Source organism: Halichoerus grypus, chromosome 3 (assembly GCF_964656455.1).
Source record: "Halichoerus grypus chromosome 3, mHalGry1.hap1.1, whole genome shotgun sequence".
NCBI classification, from domain to species: domain Eukaryota; kingdom Metazoa; phylum Chordata; class Mammalia; order Carnivora; family Phocidae; genus Halichoerus; species Halichoerus grypus.
Window position 1 is genome coordinate 134,448,949 of NC_135714.1, and position 24,514 is coordinate 134,473,462.

At 39.1% G+C, this 24,514-nt stretch overlaps 1 protein-coding gene and 1 pseudogene across 1 annotated transcript in view; one reads left to right on the top strand and one right to left on the bottom strand.

The window, feature by feature from the left end:
* Positions 1 to 24,514, bottom strand: part of PDGFC (platelet derived growth factor C) — a 200,749-nt gene that overhangs the window by 156,284 nt on the left and 19,951 nt on the right. The gene's annotated exons all lie outside the window — the stretch shown is intronic.
* On the top strand, positions 15,597 to 16,164 carry LOC118521523 (large ribosomal subunit protein eL28 pseudogene; annotated as a pseudogene).

The window sequence follows — 24,514 nt, forward strand, 5'->3', positions numbered from 1 at the left end:
CTGCTCAGTGGGAAGCCTGCTTCTCCCTCTCCTGCTCCCCCTGCTTGTGTTCCCTCTCTCGCTGTGTCTCTCTCTGTCAAAATAAATAAATAAAATCTTTGAAAACAAAAACAAAAACCTACTGTAGTAGCTTCTCATTTTGCATGGATTCCATATTTGCTAGTTTGCCTATTGGCTAAAAGTCATTTGTAACCCCAAAATCAATATGCAGCCCTTTTGTGGTCATTCGTGGACAAGTGCATGTGCAGAGCTGTAAAAACTTTGAGTCATCCAAGGCACACGTTGCCAGTTTGTCCAACAAGGCAATGCTCTGCCCTCTTGTTTCTGCTCTCGCCACTATGAAAAAGTATCCTCTCCACAGTGCATTTAGTGACAGGTTTTTCGCATTTTTGTCCTTTCTGTTGGTGATTTCACTGTTTAAAAAAGCCCCAAGCATACCCTGAAGTGCTGTCTAATGTTCCTAAGCACAAAAAGGATATAATGTGACTTATTAGATAAGCTTCATTCAGGCATGAGTTACAGCGCCTTTGGCCGTGAATTCAGTGTCAATGATTCAACAATATACATTAAATAAGGTGTCTCTAAACAGAAATACATACAAGTTAATCTATTTATCAGTTGATTAAAATGTGACTAAGGGCTCAAAGAAACCTGATCCTAGGAGCAATGGCTCAGTATTCACTAATTCACTAATTCCATGTTTGTAATGACTTTATAGAAGTAACTATCATGAGTAACAAGAACTGACTGCATATGCTGGATTTATGTTAAACAATGGCAATACACAATTAAAAAACACAAGTCTTTGCTCTTAAACTCAAATGTCAGGCACTCACTTTGTAAAGCTTTAAAATACAAAGTCACAATTACTAGAATGGAAATATGATCAGCAAGGCGAAATTACAAATCAGTACCTTTCCTTTTCCTACTGTGTAAAAAACATACACATCGGGTCATTGCAGATTAATATTAAAATATAACTTACCACTCTTTTTTTTTTTTTGGCTGCAGTCAACTAATGCCAAAAATGCCCAGCTTACTGTTAGCTATATGACTTCCTATCACAGGCTGATACATCTTATTAGCTAAATCCATACATGCCTATCATCTCCATAGGCTGAGTTTCAAAAGTATCTGTCTTTTGCTTGTTCAGGATATGAATTGTTTCCCTTGGTTATGTGAACTTCAAGCCTTGACTGCATCTCAAGAATAAGTCACATCTTGGAGACATGAGAACCTTTGGAAGATAATTTCCGCCACACTTCAGGTCTCCCTCTTCCCCACAACATACATCCCCCACCCTGAGTCACTCCTTTCCAAGAGAGGGGAAGGAACTAATAATCCTCCGTTTCGTTGTGGGGTTTTTTGCGTTTTCATTTTGATCACCACATGCTCATAGAACTAATACTCTTAACTGGTCTCACAAATGACTTACTGTGCTTATTGTGTCCAAAACAACAACAACAACAAAACCAGCTTCCACCTTTTCTCCTTGATCTGCCAATGCCAGCTCTCAGCTTTGTGTTCTTTATTTCATCCTTTGGTACAATAAACAAAGAAAGGCAGAGAATGTGTCCATTGTTCCCTTATCATTCTGCACCCTTCTCCGACTCCTTCTGTGCCTCCTTCTGTGACCTCAGGCGCTGACCTTGATAGTCTACCAGACCAGGCTCCCTTGCCCTCCAGCATCTAGCTGGGTTTGGTCAACGGGAAGCACTGACTGAAGTTCAAAGGACAAAAGGAGAGAAAGGTTGAGTCTCCCTGTCTCACTCAAGTCCTCAAGTGCATTTAGTCTCTAGTCAGGTGACCTCCTCCTCTAAACCCCTGTCCTTAATGATTCTCCAAGTATGACTCAGGGACCCCTTGGTGTCCCCAAGGCCCTTCCAAGAGGTCCATGAGATCAAAATTATTACATTTTGCCTTTTGCATACTCATTCTGTCTTGAGGGTACAGCAAAGTTTGTTAATGCCAACATGACGTGATATCACAATAGATTGAATGCAGAAGCAGCAATAAACATCCAGCAGGGGTGCCTGGGGGGCTCAGTTGGTTAAGTGTCTGACTCTTGGTTTCAGCTCAGGTCATGATCTCAGGGCTGTGGGATCAAGCCCCGCGTCAGTTTCCACACTCAGTGTAGAGTCTTCTTGTCCTTCTCCCTCTGCTCCTCCCACCCCACCCCCCTCAAATAAATAAAAGAATAAAATCTTAAAAAAAAAAAGAAATGAACATCCAGCTGTCTTCCATTATATGAGACATTAAGGAAATTTGCAAAAGTGTAAAACAGGGGGGCCTCAGTGGCTCAGTCGGTTTCGCGACCGACTCTTGATTTCGGCTCGGGTCATGATCTCTGGGTCCTGAGATCTCACTCTCTCTCTCTCTCTCTCTCTCTCTCAAATAAATAAATAAATAAATGTAAAATAATTTTACCATTATCAATAAAGTTCTTCTTTGAAAAACAGGATTTTTTAAATAAAATTATGTTACTTAGGTTAACATGTAATGAGTATATTGTTACTTTTAAAATTTCTTCATTATTAAGTTTCCATCTGTTTCCTGTCAGGACCCTTCCTGCCACAGCGGGCATCTCCTTCCAAACCCCTTCTAAAGGCCCATCATTCTGACTTGCTGGGTAAAACAGATTAGACACCCAGTTATGGAAGTGATAGCTCCATTTGGTGTCAGGTGCAAGTCCTGTCCTCCAACATAATTTGTCTGAGGCCTTGCATTTGGCAGTTATTGCATGATGGCCCAACCTCTAGCAAAGCTGTTACTCTGGTTAGCACTGGGATTTCAGTTCTTTGGGCATATGTCTTATCAACCAGGGAAGATGAAAGGGGTAAAAGGATGTTTTTGATCCAAAAGCACTAATAAAAGAGGTTTAGAGAGTTGCAGTCTGAAGAAGGTATATGATGAGTTCAGTGGCCTTGCTGAACTTCATTTAGCACTTCAACAAACGAGTCTGGGCTCAATGATGCCAGTTTATATATAATCATAATCGTTTTAATTACCAAATGTTTGTTAACAAAAATAAAACCTATCAAATGAAAAGAGCCTCTGTTCTTGTCTTCAGGAGCAGTAAAGGAAAGAAGAAATTACAGAACATGAATTAAAAGGAATAGGAGCATCCCATGAAGAAAATAATGCTCTTGACTAATATTTAATACCCACATTTTATTATTTAGTGAAATAATCATATCATAAAAGACATGTGCCATAGGATTCAATTTTTGTGAAAAGAGAAATGTAAATACATACAATAAGAAAGATGGAAGGTTACACACCAAAATTTAGCCTGAGTCAACATGTGGCCAAGATTCATGAAAGGAAGGAGAAGCACATAACACAGCCTAAAAGATCTAGGGAAGGCTCATGGACAAAGCAACACAGAACTGGGGGCCAGAATTAAAGCCATCACAATGACAAAGGGTATACCAGGAAGACGGCAGAGCACATGCAGAGCTGTGAGAAGGCATGATGTTCCAAGTCTGCAGTTTGTTTCATGTGGTAGGACCATGAGGTAAAATGAGGGGTTGAGGGTGGAAGACTTTGAAAGACTAGATTAAAAGATTTGAAAGCCATGCTAAGAAACTCGGATTTTATCAAAAAGCAAAGGGGAGTGATACAATAGACAGTTAGTTAGATATGAGCAGGGAATGGGACTATCTGACCATTAAAAAGATAAAAATCAAGAAACTGCCAACCACCCTGAGAACACAAACAGCTGGAAAAAGCCCTGGGGAGCATGCATGGGTCCTTCCCTATAACTGCTGCTCTACAGTAACCTATAGTTACATTAGAATACATTTACATTGCGGTTTACACACACACACACACACACACACACACACACACACACACACACACACGGGGGATGGCTGCCATGACAGTTCTGACAAACACAGAGAGGGCCAAAAACTTCCTCTTCCACTGGCTGGAGGAGTCCCTTAGATGACTGGAGACAACCTCAGCAGGAGACTGACCTAGCTATGACCCCTTACCTATGCAAACATAAAAAGAAAAGACACCCCTAACCCCAGTGCAGTTGCCACCTCTAGGCATGCCCCCCACCCCCATCTTGAAAGTGTACTTTCCCTTTAACTGCTATTAAACCCTTGCTTACTTGAGAGTTTGGCTCTGAATTCTTTCTTGGCCAAATTCAAAAACTGAGGTCAGCACAGAGGTAGGGAAGGGACCTCCAAAGACAGGAGTTTTAAGAGACTGACGTTTCTGACAGCAGTGTAGAAGACATACGGAATGAACCACATGAATGGAAGGAGAATGGCAAATTAGAGACCAATGCATAACCCAGGAGACTATGATGTTGTCTAAAACTCAAGTTGCAGCAGAGGTGATGGAAAGCAATATTTAACTAGGAAGTAGAAACAAGAGATCTTGGAAAGCATTTAAATATAAGGATAGAGATGGCAATGAGGAATTCAGATTTCCGATTTAAACAATCTGGTGAAAAGTGTTATTATTCCCTCTGTTATGGAGTGAATGTTTGTTTCCCCCCAAAACTCATATATTGAAAGCTAACCTCCGACATGATTTTATCAAAAATAAAACCTATCAAATGAAAAGAGCCTCTATTCTTGTCTTCAGGAGCAGTAAAGGAAAGAAGAAATTACAGAACATCAATTAAAAGGAATAGGAGCATCCCATGAAGAAAATAATGCTCTTGACTAATATTTAATACCCACAGTATTTTATTTAGTGAAATAATCATATTATAAAAGACATGTGTCATAGGATTCAATTTTTGTGAAAATAGAAATGTAAATACATACAATAAAAAAGATGGAAGGTTACACACCAAAATTTAGCCTGAGTGAACATGTGGCCAAGATTCATGAAAGGAAGGATTTTATCTGGGACCTAAGGCATGAGGGTGGAGCCCTTATAGACTGACATTAGTGCCCTACAAGAGTTCCCACATCCCTTCTACCATGTGAGGTTAAGGTGAAAGGAACCAGACCCTCCCCAGATACATAACCTTGTGGGTGCCTGATCTTGCACTTCACAGCCTCCAGAACTGTGAGAAATAAATGTCTGTGTAAGCCACCCAGGCTATGGTGCTTTTGTTACAGAAGCACAAATGGACTAAGACATTCCTATACGATGTAATTTTTGAGAAGAATTAAGCATGGGAGTTAAGAGCACTTTTGAATACACTGGCATTGAGGTATTAAGGAAACATTCAAGTAGTTATGACAAGCAGTCATTTGGATATGTGGGTCTGAATGACAAAAGCAAGGTGTATGCTGAAAATACAGATCTGAAAATTATCAATACATATATGGTTATTGAAGCCACAATCATGGAAGAAAAGTTTATAGGAAAAGAAGAGGGTCAAGGATGCAATTCTTGGAGACATCATGATTTAAAGCTTTTGATTCTTATTTCTCAAAAATTAATGTGCTTAAGATTCTGTGTGGAGCTGGATAGAGTGCTACAACCTTTCCATCACAAACGCAACAGGAGCTATTTCTTCTGCATATCTCTACAATAAAACTCAAGAGAAGAATCCAAGAAACCACTTAGATAGTTTCAAATAAGAAAGGCATAATCACCTATTGGAACATGGTGGGCAAAATACCTTTTAACATACATGAAATCTCTGAATAATTTCTGAATTTTCTATGACCCCACCATCTCTAATATTTTTGGAAAGTAAAATTTCTTTCTGTAGCAATTTTATTCCTGGTGGGGGAAAAAAGTCACCTAAAGTAACGTTCTAGAGAATAATGAAGAAACGTAAAAGCCATAAAACTGCTAGAGGAGGCAGTTATGTAGACATGATCAGGAGAGAGAGGATGGCCAATGGGAAATTGCCAGGGACCACCCAGTCTCTGACCAGAGACCACCCAACCCCCTTAGACCAACCCCTTCTGCAGTTTAGAACAACCCAGTAAGCAAAAGATACAGGTCACAGGGACTTGCTCAACTTTGGAGCATGCGCACTTAAAGAAAACCCTGTTGGCTAGTAACCCCAAGGCTGTTACAACAACCTAACATCATTTGCATTGCGGTTTTGCCCTTCCCACTCTCCCACCGTGGGTATCCCCTAGGCACTCACGGGAAGATGGCAAACAGGAACATGTGCAAAAGGTTGGAGGGGAGGAAACCAGGGCAACTCCAGAGGGTGGTTTAATAATGACAAAATGGGAAGAAGGAGACAAAACAGGCCCCCATAAAACAAACAAACAAACAAACAAAAACAATGCAGAACTCAGCGGGCTGCTACTACCCCAGGGCTGGCCTGCTCCTACTTCTCTGGAGTGAGTGTACTTTTGCTTTGCTAAATAAAACCTTTTTCTGTTTTAACTCTCTCAAATGAATTCTTTCTTTTGAGAAGACAAGGACCAAGGAATTTTACAATTCACTACGTGGTGAAAAAACCAGGACCTGAAAATTCTTCTAAACTTTAATACTGCAATTAATATTAATATAGTATGTTTACTAATTATAAATTAATATATTACATTTGCATATCAGGTTGGCAAATATTAAAGGCATTATACCAAAGTAAAATGGTACTCTTACATAGTTCTTATGAAAAGACATTTTTATAACTTTTTTAAAGCAATAGGATAATAAATATTGAACATATTGAAAAAAGCAAAATTTTGATTCAATAATTCAACTTTCTAGGAAGTCATTCTAATGAAATAAATAGAAAAAATATGTATCTAAAGAATAACCAAAGTGTTCATTGTATAGTAGTGTATAAGAGTCAAATTAAAAAAAAAAAGTCAAATTTAAAATAATCTTAAAGTCCAACAATATGGCACTTCTTAAACCAGATTCCACTGGTAGGAAACCTATGAAGCAGTTAAGAATGGTATGATCAATGTTTCTTGAGATTTATGACCCTGAGATCCCTAAACTTTATATAAAAATTTCTTCTAGGGGTGCCTGGGTGGGTCATTCGTTAAGCGTCTGCCTTCGGCTCTGGTCATGATCCCAGGGTCCTGGGATCAAGCCCCACATGAGGCTCCCCGCTCCACGGGAAGCCTGCTTCTCCCTCTCCAACTCCCCCTGCTTGTGTTACCTCTCTCACTGTGTCTCTTTCTGTCAAATAAATAAATAAAATCTTTAAAAAAAAAATTTCTTCTATATGCATTCTTATGGAGGAAAGAAAGATGTTCCACTAGAATATCAATGAGTTATAACACAAAAGATTTTAAGAATCACTGATAATGATAAGCAAATATTTATACAGAAAGACATTTTATAGAGTGAAAAAAGCAGGTTAAAAAATAACATATCCTTTCATCTATTAATGGACACATGGATGGATGGATATGGATATGCTTCCACTATCTTGGCTATTGTAAATAATGCTACAATAAACATAAGGGTGTTAATTAATATTTTATATTATATTATTAAATTAGTGTTTTCATTTCTTTGGGTAAACACCCAGTAGCGGAATTACTGGATCATATGGTATTTCTATTTTTAATTTTTTGAGGTATCTCCATATTATTTTCCACAGTGGCTGCACATTCCCACCAACAGTGCACAAGAGTTCCTTTTTCTCCATATCCTTGCCAATTTCTTGTCTTTTTGATTCCAGTCATTCTGACAGCTGTAAGGTGATATCTCATTGTGGTTTTGATTTGCATTTCCCTAATGATTATTGAGGTTGAACATCTTTTCATGTGACTGTTGGCAAATCTGTATGTCTTCTTTGGAAAAATGTCTATTCAGGTCCTCTGCCCATTTTTTAATTGGATTTTTTTTTTTTTTTGGTGTAAAGCTATAAGTTCTTTGTATATTTTGGATATTAACCCACTGTCAGAAGTGTCCATCAACAGATAAAGAAGATGTGGTATATATATACATATACATACCATGGAGTATGACTCAGCCATAAGAAGGATGAGGTCTTGCCATTTGTGACAAGATAGATAGACCTAGAGGGTATTATGTTAAGTGAAGTAAGTCAGAGAAAGACAAATATCATATGATTTCACTTATATGTGGAATCTAAAAAAAATAAACAAATAAACAAAAAGCAGAAACAGACCCCTAAATATAGAGAACAAACCGATGGTGACCAGGGGGTAGGGAGGTGGGGGGAGATTGGCAATACGGATGAAAGGCAGTGGGAGATACAGGCTTCCACTTACAGAATGAATAAGTTACAGGGATAAAAGGTAGAGGGAATATAGTCAATTGTATTGTATTGTGTTGTATAGTGACAGATGGTGGCTACACTAGGGGTGAGCACAGCATAACATATAAACTCGCCAAATCACTATGTTGTACACATGAAACAAATATAACATTGTGTGTCAACTATACTTCAATTAGAAAAATAACATACATGTGAGGTCTCATTTTTGTAAAAAATAATTTGAAATGCATAAATATTAATATGTAGAAAAAGTTATAAAAGCTATGTAACAAAGTATTAAAAGTAGTTATTGCAGTAAATTTTCAACATTTTTATTCAAAAGAAAAAAATCTGGAAATTATAAATAATATAAGCAAACTATTAACATAACTATAGTTTATTTGATGATACTTTTTGCTGCTTAGAAAAATATTCTAGGGGCGCCTGGGTGGCTCAGTTGTTAAGCGTCTGCCTTCAGCTCAGGTCATGATCCCAGGGTCCTGGGATCGAGCCCCACATCGGGCTCCCTGCTCGGTGGAAAGCCTGCTTCTCCCTCTCCCTCTACCCCTGCTTGTGTTCCCTCTCTCACTGTGTCTCTCTCTGTCAAATAAATAAATAAAATTTTTTTAAAAAAAGAAAAATATTCTAGACACTAGAATAGATATAATGGGTTTTAAATTTTTAAATCAAATTTGATTTGAGGTAATGATTGCATTACTATCAAATATTAGATTTTCTTTTTTTTTTTTTAAGATTTTATTTATTTGACAGAGAGAGACACAGCGAGAGAGGGAACACAAGCAGGGGAATGTGAGAGGGAGAAGCAGGCTTCCCGCTGAGCAGGGAGCCCAATGTGGGGCTCGATCCCAGGACCCTGGGATCATGACCTGAGCCGAAGGCAGACGCTTAACAACTGAGCCACCCAGGTGCCCCAAGATTTTCTTTTTTATATAATTTATTTATTTGACACAGAGAGAGAGATCACAAGCAGGGGGAGTGGCAGGCAGGGGGAGAGGGAGAAGTAGGCTTCCCGCCAAGCAGGGAGCCTGATGCGGGGCTCAATCCCAGGACCCTGGGACCATGACCCGAGCCGAAGTCAGACATTTAACCGACTGAGCCACCTGGGCGCCCCCAAATATTATATTTTCTCTTAAGTAAATGTCAAACCAATACAGAATACACCCCTTTAGGATCTGGGATTTGTGATTCGGTACTACCCACAAATTTACCCAAACTATATAATGGCCTCTCTTTCAGGCTTTGGATGAATAAAGTCTAGGCCTACATAATTATTTAATTGAAGATCATTTGGTATTTAATTTATATATCATTATTTAGGCTCAAAGATACACCAAGTCCCACACACTATTCCAATCTTCACTGTGGTTACTACATCACCACTTAAAGTTACATTTGTTTTCTGGTTCCAAATATTGTCTTAACTTACATTATACAACAAACAACATGTGCATAAACTTGTAACATCATGACATCATGAACAACGTGAATTCACTAGAAAAATAACTCAGTGAGTCATATATAGAAACAAGAAATAACAAGCAAGTTCAACCCTACATGAAAGAAAATCCTACAATCAGCAAGGTCTTATTCTCATTTACTGGATCTTCTTTCATAAACCTAAAAAATAAAATTAGGCTCATAAAAGAGGGCTTGAAAAGATGAGTCTGTACAAACCTCATATATAAGAAAAGGTATTTTTCATTTAAATGGCAATGAGGAGTTCACTTCAGAGTTGTCTCATGAGCCAAATGAAATACAGGAAGAAAATATGTTATCATTGTATATTTAAATTGTAGCCTTTTAAAATAAAATACCTTTCAAAAATATGTTACAAAAACCGACATACCTTCAGAAGAAATGGAATTAACACATCCTTCTAAGAAATATTAATTCTAGAAACTTATTATATAATAATTTTGATTGCTAACTCTGATCCTTCCACTAGAAACTTTACTTCTTAGATATTACCCATATGATATAACACTGTTAACACTGATCCCAGTTTCATGTTGACAGAAAAGAGAATAAAGATGGAACCGCTACAACATATAAAGCTGTTAGTGACTTACCGGAAAGAAAGTAGCTGACTGGAAACTGGTAAACAATTGCAGTTGTTCTGCAACAGTACTTTCTAGAACTGTTCCCTACTTACAATCACATGCATAGAAAAAGAAGTGATTTTCTCATTTCCTCATTATATCTAGAACAATTAACAATTCAGATAGTTACTTCACATATGAAAGGCCTTTATAATGGCGAACAATGTAAAGAACTAAAAATACACATTTAAGGAGTCAAATTATTGATCTGCAGTCACTGAACTGCAACAGAAACCATCCCATTATTGCATCAAATCAATTATTTTCTAGTTTGAATATAGCCTTTCCATCCTAAGTATTTCAGTATATATCCCCAGGTACCCTGAAAAAGTATAAAAAGTACACATTTAATCCAGGGAGACTTAAACTGGTCTTCCTTAAGATTTTGGAATCACATCACGTCTATGCTAGCAAAGTGAATGCTCTAAATGTAGGATTAAAAAACATATTTCAACATTAATGAGCAGTTGATTTTATCCATTCAATAACTGTTTAATAATGTAAACCAGAAAAATAAACCACTGAGTAAGAAACAGAAACAAAGAATCTCTGCCCCTCAGTGACTTCACTGTAGTAAAAGAGTTAAAAGTTCTAATTAAGAAGGAAAATGCTCAGTACTAGGAGAATAAACTCCAGGTCCACAGAGGCCAGGACTGGTATCTCTTTGTATACTGGTCTACACCCCAGACGGGAGGTTCTCAAAGTGTGCTCTAGGAACCTCTGGGAGTCTGTCCACAAGACCTTTGTGGGGGTCTGTGAGATCAAAGCTATTTTCCCGTAAGTATGCAGTCAAGTTTTACTGAGATTACTTAATATGTGATATCACAGTAGAGTGAGCACAGAAGCGGACATGAGAATTTATCTCTCTTCCAACAAGCCAGACACTAAAGAGATTTTCAAAAAATGTGAAACAATGCCACTCTTCTTACTAACTGTTTTTACTCTGGAAAACATAATTATTTTCTTCATAAATCATGTTAATGTTAATATGTTTATCACTGCTACTTCTAAATGAATTTGCTATTTCTAAATGAATAAATAAATATGTTTATACTTCCTCAGTTTTAATTTCTAATATGATAAGTATTAATAGATGTAACCACACAAACAAAAGCCCTTTGGCATCTTCAATTGTCTTCACAAGTATAAAAAGATCTTGAGACCAAGAAGACTGAGGACACATGGCCTAACACCTAGTTGGCTCTCAAGGAATACTGAATAGTGAATTAACAGGGAGGTCTATACTAATGTAAGGATTAATGAGCTGAGATCTGAAGGGATGGACAGAAGTCTTTGGGATGAGTGAAAGACAAGTTTATAAATAGTGCTATTCAAAATGTTTTCCAAGTAGTTGAACAACTTCTAGAAAATGACTAAAAATGAAGTTGTTCTCTTACAAATGAGAAAATGGATGAGAGCCAACAGCCATGAAAAATTAATGTCTCTCAACAGACTCTACTCGGTAGTTCTAGAGAAAATCTTAGATTCAAAGCTGGACATCCAACCACCTCTCACAGGAATACTGTGCTAACGGAAAGAGGGGAGCTTATTATTAGCTCTATCATTTTCTAGAATTAATCAGTTTAAAAATGTAATTATGCTCGATGTTAGTATTATTTGCTATTAAAAAATAATGTCAAATCAAAACAAAATAGGGGCACCTGATTGCCTCAATCAGAGAGGTGTTTGACTCTTAATCTTGGGGTTCTAAGTTCGAGCCCCATGTTGGGTGTGGCGATTACTTAAAAATAAAATCTTTTAAAAACAAAACAGGGGCACCTGGGTGGCTCAGTCGTTAAGCGTCTGCCTTCGGCTCAGGTCATGATCCCTGGGTCCTGGGATCGAACCCTGCATCGGGCTCCCTGCTCAGCAGGAAGCCTGCTTCTCCCTCTCCCATTCCCCCTGCTTGTGTTCCCTCTCTCGCTATCTCTCTGTCAAATAAATAAATAAATAAATCTTAAAAAAAAATAAATAAAAACAAAACAAAATATCAAATATGTGTTTACTCGATGATGTTTTCTTTTTTTAAGTTTTTTTCAAGTTTTTTTTTTTTTTTTTTTTTTGAGAGACAGAGAGAGAGAGTGCACCCACAGGAGTGGGGTGGAGGAGAGGCAGAGGAAGAGAGAGAATCTTAAGCTCCACGCTCACTGCAAAGACCCACATGGGGCTCAATCTCATGACCCTGAGATCATGACCTGAGCCAAAATCAAGAGTCAGATGCTTAACTGACTGAGCCACCCAGGTGCCCCTCAGTGATGTTTTCTAAAACTACTCACCCATTATCCTTCTTTCAACTTTCAGATTGGTTAATAATTTTTTGGATATGTGAAAGCATGAGACTCTTCATCAAAGACAAATCGTGAAGTTGCTTAAGTGATAAAAGAAGATACCCTATACTCCTTAAAGAAAACTAAAAATTGAACAGAAACAGAGGTTAACTTAAAACAAACAAACAAAAAAAACTTGGACTTTTTATATAAAACCCTTCATACATTCCTGGATGACTTATTAATGAATAAAGGCAAGTTTAACAAAATCATTTCTAAGACTGTATGAAAGGGAACCAGCTGTGAAATCATTCTTCTGTATGATATCAAAAATGCACGCTTGAATACCTAGCCCTGTGGTCTCCCTAAAGGCCAGAGGGAAAACCCCTTGTTGACCATAAAAGGGCTGCCTGCATGTTCTCAGTGGAAAGTATACAGGATCTTATTTACACAAGTATAAATACATGCCATTCCTTTGTGCTCACAGGCACTCCTGAAGGCTGGCCAGAATAGGAGGGTCCACCGGCTCAATGCAAACAGGATTCAAAAAGTCTATGACACTTTCCAACATCGAATGTACTTTATTTTTCTAGCTTATCTTCTTTCATGATAAAAATATCTACAAAGCATAAGATCACTATCATTTAACAGGTGGCAGCTCTAGAAATACTTTAAAATAAGCCTTTAAGTTTCAGCAGGAGGAGAGAAAACACATTTCCATAAATAGGCACTTTTTTCTAGTAACATTACAGCTGTTTGAATGCTGAGGAATAAAGAAGAATGTATTTATGGTCGATAACAATGCCCTAAGTGTTTACATTTCTTAGTAACTTAGAAGGCAAAAGCTTGAAAACTTCTGGAAAACAGTAAGTGCACAAATTACCATGACCATTTCAGGTCAAAAAAAAAAAAATGCTGGTAAAAATAAATTAAAAGAACAGCATAATGCAGGTACACAATACCTGGTATGCATGTGTGTGTGTGTATATGAATAATTACAATATTATGATTACAGAACAAACAAGTGAACATGACTGTGAATACAGTGAACGGTTTCCTTTTAAAACTCTTAGGAAATTCCGATATTTCCACTTAGTAACACGGCTTAGACACACACCATATAGATCTCAGATTATCACTCTAAGCATTTGACATAAAAACTCATCACAAGGCTAAAGTGAACGTTAGCAGTCGTTGAATCTGATTATCTTTTTCGGTGAGTGAATTCCCCCTAAAACATTTGTGCTTAGTGGTCTCACAGTCCAGAGAAACTCAATCACTTCCCCCAGGAACCTTTCTAACCAATAATGTTTAAATGCTCTACCCACTTCTATTTAAGGTTAATTGGCACCAATGGGTAAGATAAAAAGCAAGTCTGGCTCAACCTCCGGAGTCTTGGATATATCAACAGTACAGATCAGCAGTGACTGAAATACACCTTACGACACAGCTCACTTCATCTCTGAGAAGCTCGGGAAAACTGTCTCACTGATGCCGAATCGAATGTTAGTCACTTTAACTTCCCAACGTAGTTCGTAAATCTATTTTGATAAATCTTGCTGGTCAAAGTGTGATCCACAGACTAGCGGCATCAGCATCACATGAGCATGTTAGAAACACACACTCTCAGGCCCCACCCCAAGCCTACGGAAGCAGAATCTGTATTTTAACAAGATCCCGGGAGGTTCAAATAAACATTCAAGTCTGACAAGCACTGATCTAAGTCAGTGCACGCAGATTATTTCTTTATTGTTCTCTTGTGGAGCCACATCGTATTATTTTGCTGGCCTCCCTACATTAAGCCTTTTCTTTCTTTCATCCTAACCAATGTTATTTTTAGAAACCCCTATGTGCATTTTCAGCCTAACTGGCTGGACAGATGGGTGAAGAAAGTAAAATTTATTAAGTAGACCAGACATTTTGCTAGGAGTTTCATTAATGTTACCCTGTGAGGTAGCTCTTTGTTTCAAAATTCTACAAATTGGAGACTCAGGTGCTCAGATAGGTTGAGTGACTAAGTTAAGGTACCGTACCTAACAAGTAGGTAAACCACGATTTAAACTCAGTTCCAGCCTTCCGTAAGTCATATTCTCACACTCTGCCTTTTCTTCCTCTATGGATTCTTTTTATCCCAAACATCCAGACTTTCCCTTAAAATAAATATGTGGCGTTGGCAAGACAAAAGCTCCAGGCCCTCAATGACTTCTCTACATTTAAGAAGTGACCATAAGCTGAGCAAGTCTGCTCAGCATCTAACCCAATTAGAGCTGTAGTTCTAACAAATTAAAGCAGCTATTGGAAGCAGTATAATGTAATGATTAAGGGCATGCACCTTGGAACCAAGACAGTCTTTGCTGGAACTCCTGATCAGCTACTTGACCTTGGCCAAATGGCTTACATTCTCCTTCAACTGGGAATAATACCAGTAATTGCCCTCACAGGTTGTTTTTGTTTTTGTTTTTGTGAGGATTAAAGGAATTAATGTATGTAAAGCATACATTAATGCATGTCTGGTGTAGAGTAAGCACTTAATAAGTGTTAACAATATTTATTATTAAATGGAATTTCTTCTTGTAGTATAACCTGCCTTTGTTTAAAAAAAAAAAAAGCCATTCTTCCACTTAGCTAAGCAGTTGGTAATATTGTTCCAAATCAATACATTTGCTTCCTTCTCTTTTATTGATCTTAAACTCACATACATCGATCACTTATCATTATTAGTGAACAATAAAATCCATCACCAACTTGTATCTTTTACAGCCCTTCCCTGTCACAATCAATTCACACGTCTACTGGTGCCTCGTTAGAAGTTAACAGTAGCCTGAAGACTTTTAAGACATAAACAACAGGCCAAAGACCAAGATGCCTGTCCACCTACAGGTGAGAGTTTGGGGCTTGCTCCTTACAACCCATTCACAATTCCTGATTTCCAGTCCGCCAGCAACTCTTAACAGCCCTCACTGCAGAATATATCCAAAATCTGACCGCGTACCTACTTCATGCTGGTCTAAGCCACCATGATGGCATTTCTTCCCTTCCTCCCCTATAGACTAACCCCAAGCAAGCAGAAATAATCCTCCCTACAAAATGCATCGCTCTTCTGCTCACCTCGCTCCAGCTACCCAGCTGTTGCCAATCTTTCCGGGTACACTCCTCTCTAAGGGCCTTGCCGCTCCCACTGGCTCTGCCTGCAAGGCCTTCTCCCCCATCTCCTCAGCTCTAAGGCTTTTTCCAACTCCGGGCGCCGCAGTGAGAGGCGCTGCGGCCCCATCCACCCACCTGCAATGGATTATCGTGCGGAGTGGCTCCAGCTTTCGGAGCAAGAGGAACAAGCAGGCATACAGCACCGAGGCCCATTACAAGAGGCCTCGAAACTCCTTTCGCTATAACGGGCTGATGCACCGCAAGACTGTGGCTATGGAGCCAGAGGCCCACGGCAGAGGTGTGGTGGTGGTCATGAGGCGGAGAGCTGGCCCACGGAAAGCCGCCACCTCCTCCGTGCGGACCACCATCCACAAGAAGGCCCTGCCCACCCCCGGTAGCATCAGGCACACGATCCGCAAGCACAAGTACCGCCCAGATCCGCGCCATCCCACGCCGCCAGAAGCCTGTGATAGTGAATTGGAAACGGGCCCGCCGCACCAAGAGCTCCTGAGCACCTGTCCCACCTCCAAAGCAATAAAGATGTCAAGCACCTCAAAAAAAAAAAAGTCACCTCAGTGGATTTCCACCCCCCACCCCCCGGCCCAGGCCAGGACTTACTTTAAACTGCAACAATATTCTCTAACCTCACACACTCCCTATCTCCTTATACACAGCACTGATCATGTTCTATCATACCAACACTTTATGTATGCTACTTATCTTCCTTTCCTCACTAGAATGTAAACTCAACGAGGTCAGAGGTGTTGTACGTCCCGTTCATTGCTGTATCCCGTGTCTAGTATTCTGCTGCATAAGTAATGAATGCTCAGTAAATATTTGTTGAAAGAATAAATGAAGGGCGGCTGGGTGGCTCAGTCGGTTAAGCGCCTGCCTTCGGCTCAGATCATGATCCCGGGATCCTGAGATCAGCCCTATGTGGGGCTCCCTGCTGGGGTGCGGGGTGTCTGCTTTTCCCTTTGCCCCTCCCCTGCTCGCTCGCTCTCTTTCTCTCTCTTAAATAAATAAATAAAATCTTTAAATAAAAGGATGAATAAATGAATAGGGGACATCCTATTTACCCCTAGACAAATAAACAAATAGTCTAGATATTTCCTAGTAGTTCAAGACATATATAATATGTGTATGTGTGTGTATATATATATAAAATCTCCATAAGGAAAATGTAAGACATCAATATGCTTTCTCCTACACAAAAATCTAAATCAAAAACCAGAGATATAAAAGAAGAAAGAAAAAAAAAAACAATTTATAGAAACTAAACAATTGCTATCTCTTTTCTCAAAGCAGGGAGGGACAAACCTGATAAATTTATGAGTTTGTTAATTAAAGAGATTGCCCCATCTCCCTTAAGAGGCCATGCTCCCTTAATGTGACAGTATAGTTCAAGGAGTGGAAGCAATGACCTTGTACAAATGAAATTGCAGGGGCCGATTGACAGAGCAATTACTCATCTGGCCGGGAGGATGCAGAACAACTCATAATCTTGCAAAAAGCACCTTAGGAATTTTGCATACAGACTCAGCAGTTTAGTTTCAATTCTAACCTGAAAAATCCAATAGAGAGTCCCACTCTCTCTGTTATGATAACCACTCATGAGTTCACTATGACTCCTGAAACCCTTCAGCTCTTATCAGAAGGATTCCAGCCCTCTGCTGCCACAAGCTAGCCACATCTCACCCAAATCAACTGCTGAACACTAAGAAATCAGAATTCATATTCTGCCTTCTTCTCATATTTGGTTGGTAATATTTATCATTCCTGTTGGATGCTTTGATATTTCTTCTTGGAACATTTATTATATTTATGAAAAAATGGATAAAGTAGGTTATGTCCTGCCTATTAAAACAGCCTACAGAATATGCAAAAAGGAGTACTGTGAGTCCTACAGTACTGGTCACCTCTGACCAAAAAGATATAGAGAAAAAAGATGAATGGATAAAGAAGATGTGGTATATATATACAATGGAATATTATGCAGCCATCAAAAGGAATGAGATCTTGCCATTTGTAACGACGTGGATGGAACTGGAGGGTATTATGCTGAGTGAAATAAGTGAAACAGAGAAAGACATGTATCATATGACCTCACTGATACGAGGAATTCTTAATCTCAGGAAACAAACTGAGGGTTGCTGGAGTGGGGGGTGGGGTGGGAGGGATGGGGTGACTGGGTGATAGACACTGGAGAGGGTATGTGCTCTGGTAAGCACTGTGAATTGTGCAAGACTGTTGAATCTCAGATCTGTACCTCTGAAACAAATAATGCAATATATGTTAAGGAAAAAAAAAGAAGAAGAAGATAGCAGGAGGGGAAGAATGAAGGGGGGGAAATCGGAGGGGTAGACGAACCATGAGAGACGATGGACTCTGAAAAACAAACTGAGGGTTCTAGAGGGGAGGGGGGTGGGAGGATGGGTTAGCCTGGTGATGGGTATTGAGGAGGGCACGTTCTGCATGGAGCACTGGGTGTTATGCACAAACAATGAATCATGGAACACTACATCTAAAACTAATGATGTAATGTATGGGGATTAACGTAACAATAAAAAAATTTAAAAAAAATGTCAAAAAAAAAAAATCAAGAAATTTCAAGTGAAATGCTGAAATGTCTCCTTATCTACCATTTAGAATACTGGATATGTTCTCAGATTGAAGCAAAAATAGTAGCTCTGGTTTTACAGTATATGGTAAATAAACCATCCAGAAATACAAACTGTATGAATGAGAAAGAGGGACCAACCCATTTTAAAGTATACTCTACAATATTTCACCCAAGATGATTTCATTTGCTTATCAATGAAAATTATAAACAGAGTATGCCAGAGCAAAGTTTTTACCTGTTTTGACAAATGACCTTGGTATTATTTCTTCATTTAGTGAGCATGGTATTTCTTTAAAGCCACAAATCCCTTTTCTGAGCAACAAGTGAGCTCAAAACTTGCCAAGGCACTGAAGGAAGAAGAGCTCCTGCCTTTTCTCAAGAGTTCACCTATTTATCATCAAGACAACCTGAACTACGAGGCATGTCATGATGAGACCAACGGAGCCCAGAACTGAGGGCTACACTTGTGTTCTAGCCCTGCTGCCAAGACCTCCGTGACTAAGAAAATGACTTCACCTCCGAGAAAACAAGGCAAGGAGGGCTCCACGAGACCATACTTAAATTGCTCCCAGGGCATGTTCCCCATATTTTTAAAGACTCTGTGAGCCCTGAAAATTTCCAGAACAAAAGTATTAAAAAGACATCTTCCGCTTTATTTCAGAATGCTTGAAACAATCTTTAAAATTACTTTGGTGAAGAGGGTAGAGGGCCAGAATAATGTCAGTTCCAAAGCTGAGAAGGCTGGACGCAGAAACGCGCATGTGCACAGCCGCTCAGGCTCCCTAGTAGCACAGTGGTAATGAGTCATCATCAGGAATCTTAAACTGCGTAAGGAAAGGAGGGCAGCAGAATGGACAAAAGGAATCGCCCTCGGGTCTCTTAGGATTCTTGCCACATGGAAGTAAACAGGACAGAAGACCAATGGGAAAAAACAGCAGGAAGGCACACAAGCCCCTGACTAGCGATCTCCTATTATGGATCCGTATAGATACACAGCTGTACCCCCCCAACCTTCTACCATGGATGTACCCCCTACCCTCCACAGTTCATACAGAGCATTGCTTTGATACTTCCTTCCCTACTCAAAGCTCCAAATATACTTCCCTACTCAAAACCCCCTTTTAATTTAGAGTTCTCCCTTGAGATGGCCCTAGTCTCAGGGGTCAATGCACTTTGAGGGGTTCCAGACTCTGCAGACAGAAGTTTTCACTTGAGACATGGAACCATAATAATTAAACATCAAAGTGAAGGCACTGCGATGAAAGATAAGAGCAGTATAAAAAAAAGAGAGGTTCGGGAAACAAAACATTTATGTTGTTTTGTTACTTTGTGTTTTTTGTTTATTTGGTTCTTTTATTCGTTACTTATTTCATTACTTATATTTGAGATGAACTGATGAGGGGTGATATCCCAAAATGAGAGTCTCAGTCGAGATATAATTTCAATCACAGGCATAAAAAACAGTCTTCACTATTAGTCTTTTATTCCATTCCCTTAACTGAAAGTTTAGTGTCAGAAATAGACTATAGTATTTCTTCCAAAAACAAAATAGTATTCCTTAGAAGAGAATTTCCTACCTGCTCTATACCTGGAGTTTGAAATGATTTTTTTTTCCTAAGATTTATTTATTTATTTGAGAGAGAGAGAGCAGGAGAGCACATGTTGGGGTGGGGGGGTGGCGGGCACAGGAGAAGCAGAGGGAGAGAGAGAGAGAGATAATCTCAAGCAGAGTCCCCCTGAGCGTTGGGGCCCAACGCAGGGCTCCATCTCACCACCCCGAGATCATGACCTGAGCTGAAATCAAGAGTTGGACGTTCAGCCAACCGAGCCACCCGGGCACCCCTGAAATAATTTTTATTCTTGATTTGCTAAAAGGCAGTCACAGAACAGATGAGCTTATATACTGCAAAGCATACAAGCACGCAGTCCCAGGGTGAATGCAGTATTGGCAGAAGCTGCCTGATTTCAATAAGGGACCAGGTGCTGGTATGTCTGAAGGATACACTGTACTTAGTCATTATGGTTTCTCAATCCATCAGGCTCACTAAATGTGATTAGCAAGAGTGTGTATGGTCAATACAGACCCTGGATCACAGTGCGCTGCAGAAGGCAGCTGCAAAGGAAAGCAGGGTTTGATTTGGGGGGTTTTTTTCATGGTTTATATCACACACTTGTCTGTAAACAAAACCTGTGGTGTGCAACCTAATGGCATGTTCCAGATGTTTCCAACAAGTGTACAAAAAAAACACAACAAACCCATAATATTTTCTTGATCTTTAAGGCTTAAGAGCAGGATGTACAGACTACACACTAAGCTTTAAGAAAAAAAAAAAAAAAAGGAAAGAAAAAAGAAGAAAACCCCATATGGTGCCAAATGTTGGCAGCTATCTTCTTTCTTCCCAGACAAAACTCTTGGGTCTTGTGAAAACAACATTTCTTGCAAGTGCCAAAAACAACATAGATAATTGTCGAGATGGCTCTCCTCACCGACGGCCGCAACAGTCTTTTGCTTTGACTGCATCCACAGCTAGCCTCCGGGATAAACGAAGAGCCAACTTTAAATCTTAACCCCAAAGGGCCACCTTTCAGAATGCCATCTCCTAGGCTTCTAAAAACAAGCCTTGCATTTTAGGTGCTTTCCTTTAGAAAAGAAGAAAAACCTACTGTTTGTATTTGCCCCCCTTCCTCACTGTTCAAATTAGGCTTAAAAACTGCACAGCTTTGTTTCTAGGATAGCAGTAATAGAAGATTATTATAGAAAATTTAGCAAAGCCTAAACGTATTTTAGGAAGCAGAGTATCAACACTCCCATGGCTCCCCTACAGCACCTGTAGATAAAATACTAATAACATTTTAGCATACTTAATTCTAGTCTTTCTACATACATGGAAACATTTCTGTGGGCATACATAAAAACATTTAAAATGTTATTTCCACCCGGCTTTTTCACTTCACGGTGCAGGGTGACCATTTTCCCAGGAGGAGACAGCGTTTTGATCACCACCCTGTATCCCATTAGTAACAACAACTTTGTATAATTCACAGCATTTCTCGTGGGAGGTTTATTAGTCGACTGGCCACCATGGGACCAGTGTTAAATTCACTGATGGTATGTGTAGCTGAAATATGAGAAAGGTGAGAACAGATTACAGACAGTGGAGAAGACTGGAAGCCCAGATGCCCATCTCTGCACACACTCAGTTCCTTGGTGATTTCTTGTTCTTGTTAAGAATCAAAAAGAGACAAGTTTATTTTCCGGTATCCTAATATTAAGAAGCCTTTGAAAGATTCATGATTATTCCTTTAAATACTCAAGCCATTTAAATGTGTGTACAATATAGAAAATGAGCCATTTAATTTGAATAATGAAGAGAAGTTAAAAAGCATTCATTACCTTCTGCCTAAGGGTGTGATCTCCTTGATTAATATGCACACTAATGGGGAAGAATCTAATGCTCACTTGTTTCTTCCTTCAGAGCATTAATACCATTTGAGTTGGTCATTAAGGAGTAATCACACACACACATACACACACGCACATACACACACACACACACACACACTCATACACTGTCTGCGCTGCAATGTTTCTTTATAACAAACCAGCCTCAGGAAATTATTAATGAGGGGTTAGGAGGTTACACAGCAGTTAAACCCAGAAGAATGTGCAAAGAGAGAACTACCTATTCAGAATTGTTGGGGAGGACTGGCAGTCTGAAAAGGAATTCCTTCCTAGCCAAGAAATTTTCTATACTTTGCAAAGCCAACATAAAATGAGTCATAACACCTCACATTTCCTAACGGGGTATTACTAGAATGACCTCTGATTTTCTACGGAAATCAAGAATGCCACAAATGGGGGCGCCTGGGTGGCTCAGTTGGTTAAGCGACTGCCTTCGGCTCAGGTCATGGTCCTGGAGTCCCTGGATCGAGTCCCGCATCGGGCTCCCTGCTCGGCAGGGAGTCCGCTTCTCCCTCTGACCCCCCCCCCATGTGCTCTCTCTCATTCTCTCTCAAATAAATAAATAAAATCTTAAAAAAAAAAAAAAAAAGAATGCCACAAATGAGGATGTAGAACTGCTTCTCCTTGCCCCTCCTCTCCGCCATGTTTGAGGCAATATCTGAGATGGTAATAGGTCCAGTCCTGGCAGAAGCTATATTGTTTGTGACTTTCAACTTTACCTACAGGAAAAGAAGGAGTCGATCAGAAAATAAAAGCAACTTTTGGAGCCGATCAGAAAATAAAAGTAATTCTGCTTAGAAGTACAGGAGCACCAGCATCCCCACCCACCACCAGCACCCTCCATGTCCCTTTTCCTGGGCCATATATGCTACTAGAAAAAGTCAAGTATTGCATCCCATGGTTACAAAGGGATACAGAATATGCCACCCCAAAATATGCCGCTTTAGCAAAAGGATTATTTTGAGCCTAAGGCAACTGAGAATCATCAAATGCAGGAAAAGTTCTTTGCCCTCCCCTTACCTGCCTAAAAGCTGAGCATAAACTTCCTTTTGTAAAGGTGGCATAAACTCCTCCCCCTGCCCCCACTTTCCAGTACCAGGATGAGGAGAGGTACCCTTATCATCGGAGACAGAGAGATGAGTCTGCATAAACGGACCTGACTAAAATAACCCTTATTTCCCATTAGTTTCCCCCATAAATTTCTTTTTTTTTTTTAAGATTTTATTTTTAAGTAATCTCTACACTCAATGGCAAGCTCGAATTTACAACCCCAAGATCAAGAGTCACATCCTGCACCGACTGAATCAGCCAGGCGTCCCTCTCCCATATATTTCCTAGCCAGTAAATTTTCCCACAATTTAAAGCCCTTTGTTAAAATGGTATACAAGCCCCCGAGTCTAATTGCTACTTTGAGTTTTTCATTCCTTTCTGTAAAGAAGCCCTTGTGCACATAAAATTTAAAATATTAACAAAATCTGTATGCCTTTTCTCCTATTAATCTGTCTTTTGTCAGTTTAATTCACACATAAGCAGAACCTAAAAGGGTAGAGGAAAAGTTTTGTTTTTGGGTTTTTGGTGGGGTTTTTTTTGCCTTTTTCCCCTTCTCCTACAATTCAGTAAGACATTTGAAAAGCAGTGCTGAGTTGGAAAAATCCTACTTACATTTACAAATACATAGATCTTGGAAATGTTTATAATTGTTCAATTGCTAAATGACTTTAAAATTTCATGAAATGCAAAATTTACAAATTGATAAAAACTGGCAAAAATGTCAAAATAAAAATGTCAACTGATATGTCATTATAACAAATGGGCCTAAGTTAACCAGGACTGCTAAGCGGTTTTCATGTTGAATATCATGATACTAACCTATCAAATACAATTCAAATGGTATATGATAATGAAAAGAAGGCAACGCTTGCCTCTATACCAGAGCCAGTCTTAGTCTTGTGATACTAATCTAGCCAGAGAAAAGTCTTTCTCAGTTTACCCAAAATCTAAGCCTGGAGATCCACACTCCATCTAATTGGAAAGATTAAAATCCTTGCTTTCTACTGCAGACTCACTGCACCAAGGAGCAAAGCAAATCATTCCTAAATGTACTCAGGCCCCTAAAATGCCCCACATTTAAAATCTCTGGGCCATTTCAAGTATAAATTTTAAGGGCAAAGAGGCTGCCAGTGAAATGTCTAAATTGATAGGAAAAACAAAAACAAAAACAAATAACCAAATCCTTCCCCCAGGAATATTCTTCTGCTTCAGACTTCCTTCCCAAAATAGCAAAATGACAACGATTGGCCACATTAGCTTATTTGCTGTGTAACCTGCTTTAATATGTACAGTGAAACGAAACAAAAAATGTCCTGTTTATAACATAAGACATTATATATTTAGGCAAAAGGATGAATCTGCTGGATTTTAAAATACCGGGTGTTTCAAATACTTAAGACTTTTCCTAGAGCTTCAACTAAACAGCTCATTTTGCCAACATCCTCTTTGCACTTAAATGAACAGGATATTTTCCATTATAAAAGAAATCATGAAACAGTCAGAAACAAAGAATCTCAAGTCACAATATAATGATGGAGTTATCCTAAATTACAGGTTAGCTATTACACCCAGACATACGATGACGCTGCCAAGTTTCTTAGGAAACATAGTATTTATTGTCAGTTATCACTGAGGTTGATATCAATATTCATTACTGTGTAGAGAATCAAATAGAAATCTTCAAGGACATTTATTGAAAGTGTATTTTTTGTTATTCACCAAAAT